Source organism: Podarcis muralis, chromosome 9, assembly GCF_964188315.1.
Source record: "Podarcis muralis chromosome 9, rPodMur119.hap1.1, whole genome shotgun sequence".
NCBI classification, from domain to species: Eukaryota; Metazoa; Chordata; class Lepidosauria; order Squamata; family Lacertidae; genus Podarcis; species Podarcis muralis.
In genome coordinates this window covers 49900224-49913980 of record NC_135663.1, presented here as the reverse complement: position 1 = coordinate 49913980, position 13757 = coordinate 49900224, and the positions used below count along the sequence as shown (strand labels likewise).

The following is a 13757-nucleotide window of genomic DNA, read 5'->3' as shown; positions in this document are numbered from 1 at the left end:
AAAATGTGTGTGAAAACGCCTTCAATAAAAATACTATTGGCCATTGGTGAATCTGGCATTACATTTGGAAACTTAGGATGGCATGTAGGTTTCTCTCTGCCCAGGGAAAGGAACAATGCTGGTGAGGGGATTCCATCATCACTAGAAAAACCTGAAACAGTGATTTTAGGCAGAGCCGGTTATTCCAGTTCTCGACAAGCTCATCTAGTGAGCCACCAGGGGGAGCAGGGTCCCGCAAGGCCTGATGAAATCCATCAGGATCCATCAGCCTCTGCGGGCAAGCCCAAATAGGTTCGCCACCCAAGTGGGGGGCAGGGGTGGGAAGTCAATCCTGGCTTTCAGAGCATAGTGATCAGACCATGGCACTTCCACAAGGGGGGACATGATCACATCTATACCTGCCCCAAAGATCACATCCAGCGTGTGGCCTGCTTGATGTGTGGGACCCAAAACAAACTGGGAGAGCCCTAATGTCACCATGGAAGACACCAGGTCCAGAGCCTGAGAGGAGGGGATGGCATCGTCATGAACGCTGAAGTCCCCAAGAACCAATAGGTTAGGGAACTCCAAGGCCCAGCCTGCCACCACCTCCAGCAGGCCTGACAGGGTGGCCGCCAGTGTGCTTGATGTTTGGTACACCAGCCAGACAGCCAAGCTCTCCTTGGTGCCCCACACCAGGCCAACACATTCAGTGCCAGAGATCGATGGTGCTGGCAGAGCCCTGAAAGAGCAATCCTCCTGGATTAACAATGAGTTCCTATAAATACTGTTGAGGAGGTGTGTTGTATAGCCTCCAATGTTCTGGGCAGAGAGAACATACCTCAACAGTATTTATAGGAACTCAAACACTGAGATCCTGCTCTGTTCCAGTAACAAGAAGCCGAAAGCACCAGCCTGAAGATGACGAGTGAGACCTCGTCGAAACGTCGCCTAGACACCCCATCTTTTACACGGGAAGACACCCGAGGACACCAAAACCTGCATTCCTGTACCCGTGAAAATCTACGAAAGCAAATATCTCACCTCTACGGGGAGGAAACCTTCCAGCTGACAAGAACCTACGAGAAACTAGAAATCCGAAGAGCCACCATCTTATGTGATCTCTTGTTCCTACGCAACTGCCGAGACAACAACTTAATTCCCACATGCTTCCAACTTAAATTCCACTCCAAAACCCCAGCTACCGAAAGGATCCTGAAACGAACTGAACTATCCCTAATCAGAAACGAACTACACAAGAAAAGATACCTACTAAACCAAACCAACAAAGATATGCTCACTCTTCACCTCAAACTCTGTAACAAAATCCACCCTGCACTCTGGGACAAATGCAAACAACTAGCCGTCTGGAGAGCTGAAACAGAGACCTCACATAAGACAGACACACACACCAACAAACTCCACAAACTAGAGAAATGCCAGAAGCCCAGCCACCCTCCACAACAACCCATGAAACAAACAGTACATAACATATCAGACAGGATCCTCACCTCAACTGAAACCAAAGTACTCTCCAAAGGTTTCAACTTTGCAGTCGCCCCGAGACGCATCCCCACGGAAAACATCTGTTATGTAGTGTAGTTTCACCCTGGGCCAACAGGGGGATACTGTATATAGTTTTCACTCAGGTCTGTAGATAGTTTTCACTCAGGTCCGCGGCAGTTATTTTAGGCGGGAACTCTGAGCTGTTGTGGTTACAATGCGACAGCCGGCTGCCTATAAATACAGGCCGGCTGAGCTGTTCACTGTCAGTTCTATTCCAGCTTACCATAATAAAGAGCTACTTGAAGAGATCGCTGTGCCGGCTGCTATGTCAACCCACGACTTAACACTGGCGACGAAGGTGGGATAGATGGACATCAGAGCACAGCCAGATGCGGCCAGCCTCTGAACTGAGCTGAATCACTGAGCTGAATCACAGAGCGAAATCACTGAGCGAAATCACTGGGCAGAACCAGTTCAGAGCTGACTGTTCTGGCTAGAGCACTGTGTTCCATCCATCGCCCTTCACGCCGGCATCGGAATCATGGCTTCACTTGTGCCTCTACCGCCGTTTGCGCCAGCCTCTGAATCATGGGACTCCTACCTCGCTCGGTTCGACTGCTACCTCCAAGCCAACGAACTGACAGCAGTATCACAGGATCGGAAGCGGGGCCTATTCCTCAGCCTCTGTGGGCCTGAGGTGTTTGAGACGGCCCGAGCGTTGGTTGCGCCTGAAGCAGTCCAGGCATCACCATGGGACACGATCCAAGAGAAGCTCCGCAACCACTACGCACCAAAGCCGTCCAAGATTGCTGCCCGCCATGCGTTCTACCACAGGAACCAGGCAGAGGGGGAGTCAATCAACAACTACACCACCGCCCTGCGACAGGCTGCAATGCACTGTGAGTTCCGAGACTTAGACGATGCCCTGATGGATCGAATCGTCTGCGGGGTCCGGGACATCCATCTGCAACGGCGTCTCCTAGCCAAGCCAGACCTCACGCTACAGAAAGCCATTGAGGAGGCTGTGGCCTCAGAAGCTGCTGAACGCCCCGCTCAGGAGATCCGCAAGTCCAGCAGCCTGCGTCTTGCTAGGGAGCCCGTTCCGGTGCATCATGAAGAGGCCAGCAGTGAGGAGGCATCCTCCAGTGAAGACGATGATGTGCACCAGACAAAGCGGGAGCGCAGGAAGTTCCAACAGAAGTCCAAGGGCCAACCGGAATGTGCTGGCTGCGGAGGCAACCATTCCCGTGCCAAGTGTCGATTCAGAGACGCCATCTGTAGGAGGTGTTCCAGAAGGGGCCACATCGCTAAGGTCTGCCGATCGGCTCCGTCTGACACCCCCCCTTCATCGACTCGCAAGTCCAAGTCTTCACTCCAGTCTGCCAAGGAAAGTTGTTTCGCTCTCACCAACTGCCGCTGCCCGTCTGGAACCACGATTGGCCAAACCGACTCGCCTACGAGACGCAAGCTGAACGTCACGGTGCTCATTGAAGGAGCTCCATGTGACATGGAGATCGACACCGGGTCTGCCCTGTCCATCGTGTCATGGAGCACCATCAAAAGACTGGTACCCAGAGTGTCCAAAAGGCAACTCGACTCTCACCGCGTACACCTGAGAGACTACCAGGGAAACGACGTTCCCGTGGTAGGCGTTGGCCGGTTCCGGATCGCCTTCAAGGATTTTTCGGGCCTGCTCCGGTTGGTGGTGGTCGAAGGTCAGCGGCCAAGCCTCCTAGGGCTAGACTGGTTTGATGCCCTCGGCCTGGAAGTCACCGGCATCAACTGCATCTCTAACGCAGAGACTGAGGGTCTGGTCAAAGACTTTGCCGAGGTTTTTGACGGCACCTTGGGCCAATATACAGGTACGCCCATCTCCTTTAGCCTGGATCCACAAGTCGCCCCCATCAAGCTAAAGCCACGCCGGGTTCCCTTTGCTCTCAAGGCTAAGGTGGACGAACAACTGGACAAACTGATCGCCCAAGGAGTTTTGGAGCCGGTTGACCACGCAAAGTGGGAAACCCCCATCGTCACGCCTGTCAAGCCAGATGGGTCGGTGAGAATCTGCGCTGACTACAAGTGCACGATCAACAAGGCACTTCAGCAGCACGCTTATCCGGTTCCTGTTGTCCAACACCTGCTGCATTCCCTGGGTGAGGGTAAGGTCTTCGCTAAGCTGGACCTTGCCCAAGCCTATCAACAACTGCCAGTCGATGATGCCACTGCTGAAGCCCAGACGATCGTCACCCACCGGGGGGCATTCCGTTGCCGCCGGTTGCAGTTCGGGGTGAGTGTGGCTCCTGGCATCTTCCAAGGCCTTATGGAGCGTCTCCTGCAAGGGTTTCCGGGCGTGGTACCATATTTTGATGACGTCTTGGTGTCTGCAGACTCACACCAGCAGCTGTTCGAGCGCCTCCGTGCCGTGCTGACCAGGTTCCAGGAGGCCGGGCTCAAGGTAAAAAGGGAGAAGTGCCAGATCGCCGTTCCACAGGTAGAGTTCCTGGGCTATCTTATCGATGCCTCCGGTCTTCATCCAACCACATCCAAGATCCGCGCTATCCAGCAGGCCCCCACTCCAAAGAACAAAACGGAGTTGCAGGCGTTCCTGGGGCTGCTGAACTTTTATAACATGTTCCTGCCCCACAAAGCCACAGTGGCTGAGCCTCTTCACCGACTCCTTAGCACTAAGACGCCTTGGGCCTGGGGTCATCGGGAGACGGCGGCCTTCAACGCGGTCAAGGCTCTCCTTTCTTCGGACAGTGTGCTGGTACAGTACAGTGAATCCAGGCCGCTGGTCCTTGCCTGCGACGCCTCACCTTTTGGCATCGGAGCTGTCCTTAGTCACCGTTTTCCAGATGGAAGAGAAGCACCGCTCGCCTACTTTTCCAGGACACTATCTCCGACGGAACGGAATTACAGCCAGCTCGACAAGGAGGCATTGGCACTTGTGGCTGGAGTGAAGAGGTTTCATGAATACCTCTATGGCAGGACTTTTGACCTCATCACTGACCACAAGCCACTCCTGGGCCTCCTCGCCGGTGATCGTCCAACTCCACCGGTCCTCTCACCACGCATGCTGCGATGGACTGTTTTCCTGGCTGCCTACCACTACCGGCTCATCCACCGCCCGGGGAAATCGATGGGCCATGCCGACGCCCTCAGCCGTTGCCCTCTTCCAGCATTTGTGGAAGACCCGGCTCCAGCTTCATCGCTCCTTCTGATTGAGGATCTTCCGGCAGCGCCTGTGTCGGCTGCCACTGTGGCCTCCGCATCTGCCCAGGATCGCACCATCAGCCGGGTGCTCAACTGGGTGTGGAGGGGGTGGCCACAAGGGCCCTTTGCATCGGAGTTCCAGCCCTTCGCAACCAGACAACATGAACTCTCAGCTCATCGCGGCTGTCTGCTGTGGGGAGACCGCGTCGTGATTCCCCAGGGACTCCGTCAGCGCGTCCTGGAGGCTCTGCACGTTGGCCACCCGGGAATTGTCAAAATGAAGGCGTTGGCTCGGTGTTACGTCTGGTGGCCTAATATGGACGATGCCATCACTGCCTGGGTGTCCGCCTGTCAAGCGTGCCAGGAGTCGAGGCCTGCACCACCGGCAGCTAAGGGATACACGTGGGAGACGCCAAAGACACCCTGGTCGAGGGTGCACATCGATCTGGCTGGCCCCTTTCACGGCCGGACCTTTATGGTAGTGGTGGACGCCTATTCCAAATGGCTGGAGGTCGCCCTGATGCCCTCCACCACTACCAAAGCTGTCATCCGGGTGCTGCGAGGCCTGTTTGCAACGCATGGGTGTCCTGATGTCCTTGTCTCTGACAACGGACCGCAGTTCACATCAGGCACGTTTGAGCGGTATCTTTTGGGACTGGGCATCCGCCATGCCCTAACGGCACCCTTTCATCCATCCAGCAACGGGCAAGCGGAAAGAATGGTGCGCTCGACAAAAGAGGCACTGGCGCGCCTGGACCGGGGAGACTGGCATGAGCGGGTCGCCGAATACTTGTTCGCGCAACACATCACCCCTCATGCGGCCACAGGGAGGAGTCCTGCGGAACTGCTTATGGGCCGCCGCCTCAGGTCACCGCTCGACCGGCTACACCCAGACTTTGCCGTGGCTGAACCCCCAGGCTGTGCCAACGCACCACGGTCATTTGTCCCAGGAAACCAGGTCTTTGCCCGGAACTATGTGGGGGACATCCCTTGGGTGCCAGCCACAGTAGTGGGAGTCACTGGACCTCGCTCGTACCAGGTGGCACTCGAAGACGGGCGCTTGTGGTGACGGCACATAGACCAACTTAGGCGCAGGGTTGGGGACTTGGACACTACCGAGGTGCCCCCAACTGCACTTGCGGCTCCAGAAGAGACACGTACAGATGGCGAGGCTCCACCTACACCTCCCTCGCAAACTGCCAGCGTGGAGCCGAACCAAGCCGTCTCAGAACAGACTCAGACCACTCCACTTGCGGAGGCTCCACTCACAGCAGCGGATCCAGGGGAGTTGGTTCCAACGCCACCTAGGGTCGCACCACAGCCTCAGCGAGAACTGTGTGGCCCTCCGGACTTGGCTACCAGTCCTCGGCGGTCTGGCAGAGTTTCCAAGCGCCCAACTCATTTAAAGGACTATGTTGTTGGACAGGTATCACTGTTGGTCTAAGTATGGGAAATGTAACCGATATGCTTTTGTGCCTAATTGAACCATTACGCGTAGTGCTGTATATAAGGAAACCATTACGATTGTAACTAACGCCTTATCTCGGTGGGGAGGGGTGTTATGTAGTGTAGTTTCACCCTGGGCCAACAGGGGGATACTGTATATAGTTTTCACTCAGGTCTGTAGATAGTTTTCACTCAGGTCCGCGGCAGTTATTTTAGGCGGGAACTCTGAGCTGTTGTGGTTACAATGCGACAGCCGGCTGCCTATAAATACAGGCCGGCTGAGCTGTTCACTGTCAGTTCTATTCCAACTTACCATAATAAAGAGCTACTTGAAGAGATCGCTGTGCCGGCTGCTATGTCAACCCACGACTTAACAACATCATATGCGGAGTCGAAGCTAGCCTAACCAAAATCAACCCAGATGAAGCCAATAAAATCAGACTTGAAGTCACCAACATCCTCTGCTCCAGCAAACCACCCAGAAGCAATTTACACAAAGAAGAACAGAAAGCACTCACCAACCTGAGGAAAGACAACAACATAATCATTCTCCCAGCAGACAAAGGTAATGCCACTGTTGTGATGAACACATCGGACTACCAAGCAAAACTATCAAATCTACTCCAAGACCCTACCTATCAACCTATAAAAACAGATCCCACCACCTATCTGGAAAAAACCACCAAATCCAAAATAAAAGCCTCTCCTATCAGTGAAGAAATCCAGCTAAGAATCATCCCCAGAGAAAAATCATCCAGATGCCCCAAACTCTACGGCCTCCCCAAGATACACAAAGAAGGAACACCACTCAGACCAATAGTCAGCTCCATAGGCTCACCTCTACAAAATCTCGCTAAATTTCTCGCCAAGCAACTTCAGCCCTATGCAGAATCCATCTCTTCACACGTTCCAAACTCCTTCCAGTTCATAGAAACAATAAAGAAGCAAAACCTACATCCCAATTACCTACTTGTGAGCTTCGATGTTGTATCTCTCTTCACACAAGTGCCCATTAATGAAGCCTTGACAGCCATTCAAAACAAATACAATCCCCCCGAATACATCTTGGACCTGACCAACCACTGCCTAACCAACACGTACTTCATCCACAATGGACAAAGATACAAACAGATAGAAGGAGCACCTATGGGATCACCCCTCTCACCGGTCATCGCAAACCTGTACATGGAACACTTTGAAACCAATGCTTTAGACAAGTCAGAACACAAACCCAAACTTTGGCTCAGATATGTTGACGACACCTTTGTAATTTGGCCACACAGGAAAGAAAAACTGGACAGCTTCCTCACACATCTCAACAGCCTACACCCCAAAATACAATTCACTATGGAAATAGAAGCCAACAACCAACTTCCCTTCCTTGACGTCCTAATCTACAAAAAACCTGATGGCTCCCTAGGACACACTATCTACCGGAAAAAAACACACACCAACCGCTACTTACATGCACAATCACACCACCACCCTGCACAAATAAACTCCGTAGCCAAGACTCTCATCTCCAGAACCAAACGCCTGGCTGACAAAGACCACCTGACAACTGAGTTACAGAATCTCTCAAATGTGTTAATTGCCAATGGATACCAGCAAAACAGGGTTATGAAGCTAATCCAAAAAGAAACACCCCCCAAAAACCAAGACACAGAAGAAAACAATGGCATGGCCCTCCTTCCTTATATCAAGGGCACTACAGATAAAATTAGCAAAATCCTCCATAAACACAATATCAAAACAGCCTTTTGCACCAACCAAAAAATAGCCAATATCCTCAGAAACCCCAAGGATAAAATCCAGTTGGAAAACCAAGGGGTCTATGAAATACCCTGCAAAGTCTGCCCAGCCACGTACATTGGACAAACAAACAGACGAATAAATGCACGTATTGCAGAACACAAGAATGCCGTCAAAAAAGAAGAAAAAACTTCCTCTCTTTTCCAACACATGAAAGAAACAGGACACGAAATTAATTTTGCAGATTCCAAATTGCTCTTTAACATGGAACATCACCACAAGAGAATAATCATGGAAGCCATCGAGATAGAGAAACACCCTCACAACATGAACAAGCGTGACGACACATCCCGCTTGCCAGACATCTGGAAATTAGCCCTCCCCACAAAAACTGACACCAGAGCCAGAGGCACACAGAACGCCATCACCAATCAACCACACCAGATCCAAACCCAGACCCTCTCCACAGATAAATTACAGACACCATCCAGTAGCCAAACCATGGTGGCACCTCCGGATGCTGCACCCCCCTGCAATCCCTACACAGATCTGGCTGGCACAGGCCACAAAACCACAGCTCGCCCCTATACACGAAGCCAAGCCAGAGCACAACTAATTTCAGTACAGCCATCTTCTCAGAAAAACTCTTCACAAAGTTCAAGAGGTCAAGACACAAAGGCCTTAGCAACTAATCCACACCTAATGACCCACCTAAGTGGTACTCAGGATATCACTCAAGAAATCACTCAAGATATCCCTCAAGTAATTAAGGAACAAAAGAAGAAAAGGCACACTAGCCTGGGAACTTCCTCTCTGCCCAGAACATTGGAGGCTATACAACACACCTCCTCAACAGTATTTATAGGAACTCAAACACTGAGATCCTGCTCTGTTCCAGTAACAAGAAGCCGAAAGCACCAGCCTGAAGATGACGAGTGAGACCTCGTCGAAACGTCGCCTAGACACCCCATCTTTTACACGGGAAGACACCCGAGGACACCAAAACCTGCATTCCTGTACCCGTGAAAATCTACGAAAGCATATATATATATATATATATATATATATATATATATGTATGTATATATATAATTTCAGTCTGACAAAGTTGTGTAATGTTTAAACCCCATTACACCATTACAGTCTAGATATCTTCCTTCCGTGTTTAGAAGCAATTAAAGAGAGAGAGAGAGGAGAGAGAGAGAGAGTCAGTCTACACTTTCTAATTGATAAATCTGAGTAATAACTCTGCAAAATCCATGTTGCATTGATGTAAACATTCATTTTATCAAAAGGTCATTCCTTCTGGATTTTCTGCCTACATTTCCTGTATTCTTTCCTGAGGCATGGTTGAAGTATCAAATTAAAAAGAAATATAACTGTAGATTATTTAAGATTTCTTTGTGTAAGTGTTGCAAACATTTACATATGTGTATGTAGTTTCAATGAGCCTCATTTGAAGCTTATGCTTCTCTTCTTCTAATTAGCTCAGATTATGGAAAACTAAAACATTTCAACCAGTTACATGCATTTACCTAGTTATAAATCACATTGAATTTAAAGGCACGCCTGTGTAAAACACAAGACTGCACTGTAAGGTTGCAACTCAAATTCCACTGAAGTAAATGGCAAATCTTACCGTGTTTTTAATGGATTATACCTTTAATGAATGGAAATAGTTTTATGGCATATTGTTCTTCACGATACAAGGTTCCCCCCCCCCCCTTTAAGTTCAGCAGGTTTGGGAATGAAACCTGCTGAGAGGCAACATCCCATTTACAGTGTGTCAACTATATGTCACACACACTTAAAATAATTGGTATCATATGACAAGGTAACATTAAAGAACTGTCCTCCCTCTGATATAATCTATGGGCACCTGTTCAAAATATATACATGATAATCAAGGCACTGTGCCTTTACCCTTTCCAACTCAACTTGGCATTAATTAAACTGATTGAAGTCAAAATATTGTACAGTCTGTAATACTTCCAGTGGGTATGTTGTATGAGACCCAAAAAATTAATTGTGCAATACAGCTTTCCGAATCATATAACAGAAAAGAAGATACAAGAAAACATACAGTTTGTATACCATTGTTCCAGCTTAATTCAAAACAAGAATACTATTTTAAAAGAATCTTTAATAACAATGTTATTAAAAAGGGACCGTAAAATGTGGAATATATTGTTTAAATTAGCATGAGTCAAGGCCAAATTCCTTACCAATTCTTAGTAGCATTTCAATAAAGCTCCATGCCAGCTAACCCAGACAGAAGATTTTATCCTAATAAATGAGGTGAATACTTAAATGAAAGTATATAAGTTATTTACTTTAACATAAAGGAAAGCAATTCCATTTGTATTGTCAATAATGTGAAGAGATTGTGCTTGCTCAAGGAAGGACAACGTTATTATTTAAATGTCTGTCTTTCTCTTATTTTGGACCACCTGCAGTACAGAGAGCCCTCCACGTATATGTGCGTGCATATGCACACTGAAGGAGAATTTGCGGCTGTATTCTCTATGGAGTACCTGATGGACCAAATTAATTATGAAACTCCTGTCAAGAGAGGCCTCCATCAAAACCACTCCAAAGAGGCCAAAATTTTATGGTTGTAGGAGACAGAGTTATTTTGTCAGTGATTTCAGTCAAATGCATCAAATGAAGTAAGAAAAGCTTTTATTATAAAAACAGGATCCCTATCAGTGTCCAAGGTGGGCACCTTTACAAAGGAGAAGGAAGAGATCCAAAATGTGTTTGACGTATGCTTTTATTCTGTCTTACTTCCCCAAAGCAACCCCTTCTATGGTAATCAAAGCTTCTAGGTAGGCTAACTGCCTGTAGCAGAGAGGCAGGCCTGTATCACTATGTACCTCCTTTTGTGGGGTGCAAGGTGCAGGGCACTTTTCGAGGAAACTGATTATCTTGATATATTTCTGTCTAGATACAGGCCTAGCTTTGGCATGGAACTGGTCTTGGTTCCTCCTATGGATGACCTTCTACTGGAAAGGGACTGTTGATATTCATACTGATAATGCAAGTGAATTAATAAGCAGGTAAAGGTAAAGGGACGCCTGATCATAAGGTCCAGTCGCGGATGACTCTGGGGTTGCAGTGCTCATCTTGCTCTATAGGCCAAGACAGCTTCCGGGTCATATGGCCAGCATGATTAAGCCGCTTCCAGCGAACCAGAGCAGCGCACGGAAATGCCGTGTACCTTCCTGTTGGAGTGGTACCTATTTATCTACTTGAACTTTGATGTGCTTTTGAACTGCTAGGTTGGTAGGAGCAGGGACCGAGCAACGGGAGCGCACCCTGTTGCGAGGATTTGAACCGCTGACTGTGCTGGTCCCGGGGGGAAGGTTACTGTTAACGTAGTCAAAGTTCAGTCCTGAGTCACCAGCCTGGTAATAGTCCACAAGGTGCGAGGCGAGGTCCGAAACAGGGAGCCGGGCGGGGACCAGGAACGCTGGAAGGTCAGAAGCAGGAAGCCGGGCGGGGAACAGGAACACTGGAGGAACAGGATTGGATGCTGGCCGAAACAGCTCTTCAATAACGATGTTGCTCCCGCAACCTGGGACCGGGCTGACTGGCCTTTATCTTCTCTAAGGCCAGGGGCGGTCCCGGCCCCCAGAAGCCCCGCCTCTCCTGGCCTTAAGGCGAGCACTCCTCCTGGGAGAAACCAGTTCCCTTCGCCTCTCTGCCCTAAGCCTCTGCAGTTCAGGAGAGGCCGAAGGGTTACTGGGTCCCGGGGAAAGCTCACCTGTAGACACTGAGTCCTCAAGCACCTCTGGGGCCAGAATGGATTCACCTGGTGCCTGCTCCTGAGGATCTGGCACAGGTGCAGGCTCCTCAGAATCTAGGCCTTGCCCCAGTTCAGCCGGCCCTGGAGGCGGGGACTCCTGTGCCGGCTGGGATTCCTCCGGTTCGCTCTCAGAATCAGAATCCCAGGCCATCACACTGACCTTCTGATCGGCAAGCCCTAGGCTCAGTGATTTAGACCACAGCGCCACCCTCATCCCTTAATAAGCAGGTACTAGCTGCCTTATGTTGAGTCAGACCACGGGTCCATCAAACTGAATACTGTCTACACCGACGGTCTCCAGGCTTTCAGTCAGGGGTGTTTCACAGGCCTACCTACTACCACTGAGCTATGACCACCCTTTCCCACGAGTTACTGTGGCAATTTGCATAATAAAAAAATTATATTGTATGTCCATATGGTTCCTCCTACACAGTTATAAACCAAATACCTGTGAATTATAAATTGCAGGAACAGGCATATTTAGGCATCTGACCAACAAATGTCTTCTCACAACACCCCCACCCCGCCAAAAATCCTTGAATCTATTGTTAAGTGCTAGCACAAGCATGCCAATTAAATTACCGGTAGGTTAATAATGTAGTCTCTTGATAAAAGTGGATTTTAAACACCAGCATACTGGTGACAAGTGTGCCAGGGCTTTTAAAATCAACACTGCAGCTGCATCCTTTGATATTCTATTAGGACTTACATCAACTGTAACACATTGTAAAGAAATACATAATGCTCTATATTTACCATAGTAAAGGATGGACAACAAAATAGCTTTGTGGTGAAATGGCTTCAAGTAAGTGAAAATTCATAGTTAAAAATTAAAATCAGAAAAATATTTGATGAGAAAGTCTGATAAAAGATTATCTCTATCTCATGACAATTGAAAACGTGCAATCTCAACAATAATGAGATAATTAACAGTAATGAGATAATTCCTTTTGTGGGGGTAGTGAGATACAAAGAGGGAGAGGGACTAAAATATCTGAGAAAATTTGGGAGGCAGGTAGGCATGTGTATGTACCTCCCTGCTCAATATGGAATGTGTGTGTGTTTGCAGGGGCAGGGGGAGCGTTGATGAATAGTTGCCATTTTTCTTTCTCCAAAGATACCAATTTTAGTTTCATGTGTGCATTATATTTTATATATGTCATGGCATCTTCTTGATTTGTCAGCAGCCTTCGACATGGTCATGAACTTTTGGACCACTGCTTTGCCAAATCGGGGATTCAGGGCACAGCCCGACAATGGCTACGCTCCTTTATCTCAGGTTGGGGACAGAGGGTGGCGCTAGGGAGTTGTCACTGCGGCATTCCTTGGTGTGTGGAGTGCCGCAGGGCACAATTCTTTCCCCAATGCTTTTTAATATCTTTATGCACCACCTTGCCCAGATTGTCCGGAACTTTGGGCTGGGCTGTCAACAATATGCAGATGACACCCAGCTTTATCTGTTGATGGACAGCCATCCTGACTTGGGGTCCTCCAGAGATATGCCATTCAAATTTGTCAGTATGCAAATATACCCATCTCATCCTAGGGAGACAGTGAAGACTGTGGACCAATGTTTGGAGGCAGTCTTCTTTTGTAGGATATCCAAAACCTTCCATTTTAGGTTTTGGAAGCTTTATGGTTTTTTATGCGTTTTTTTAAAAAGTGGTTTCAATTGCTATAGTTAAATTATTTCTGATGGTTTTTACCCACCTTTCGCCACTGTTATGTTATTGCTTTATTAATACTTTTCTGTATTTATAGTTGTCAATCTGTTTTTTAAATGGTTTTAAGTTATTGTCATTAGCTGCTTTGGGCTTACTGAGGAAAGGTAAAGTATAAAGGTTTTTAAATATAATAAATAAATAAAATGTTCTAAAGTCTTCACTTAAAAACCTTTTAGCTTTCTAAAGTAGAATAAAAAAATCCAGTCAAAATGAAATCACAGTGTAATTTAATGTAAAACCTTTTGAAAGTTTCAAAGCCCACTGCACTTATGAAACATATGGTTCACATGGTTTAATTGTAATTGGTGAACTGCATGTCTCTATCATCACAG

The 13757-nt window shown here is 48.3% G+C and overlaps 1 protein-coding gene across 2 annotated transcripts in view; it reads right to left on the bottom strand.

Annotated features, from left to right (window-relative positions):
* TENM3 (teneurin transmembrane protein 3) overlaps positions 1 to 13757 on the bottom strand; it is a 1264183-nt gene that overhangs the window by 461511 nt on the left and 788915 nt on the right. The gene's annotated exons all lie outside the window — the stretch shown is intronic.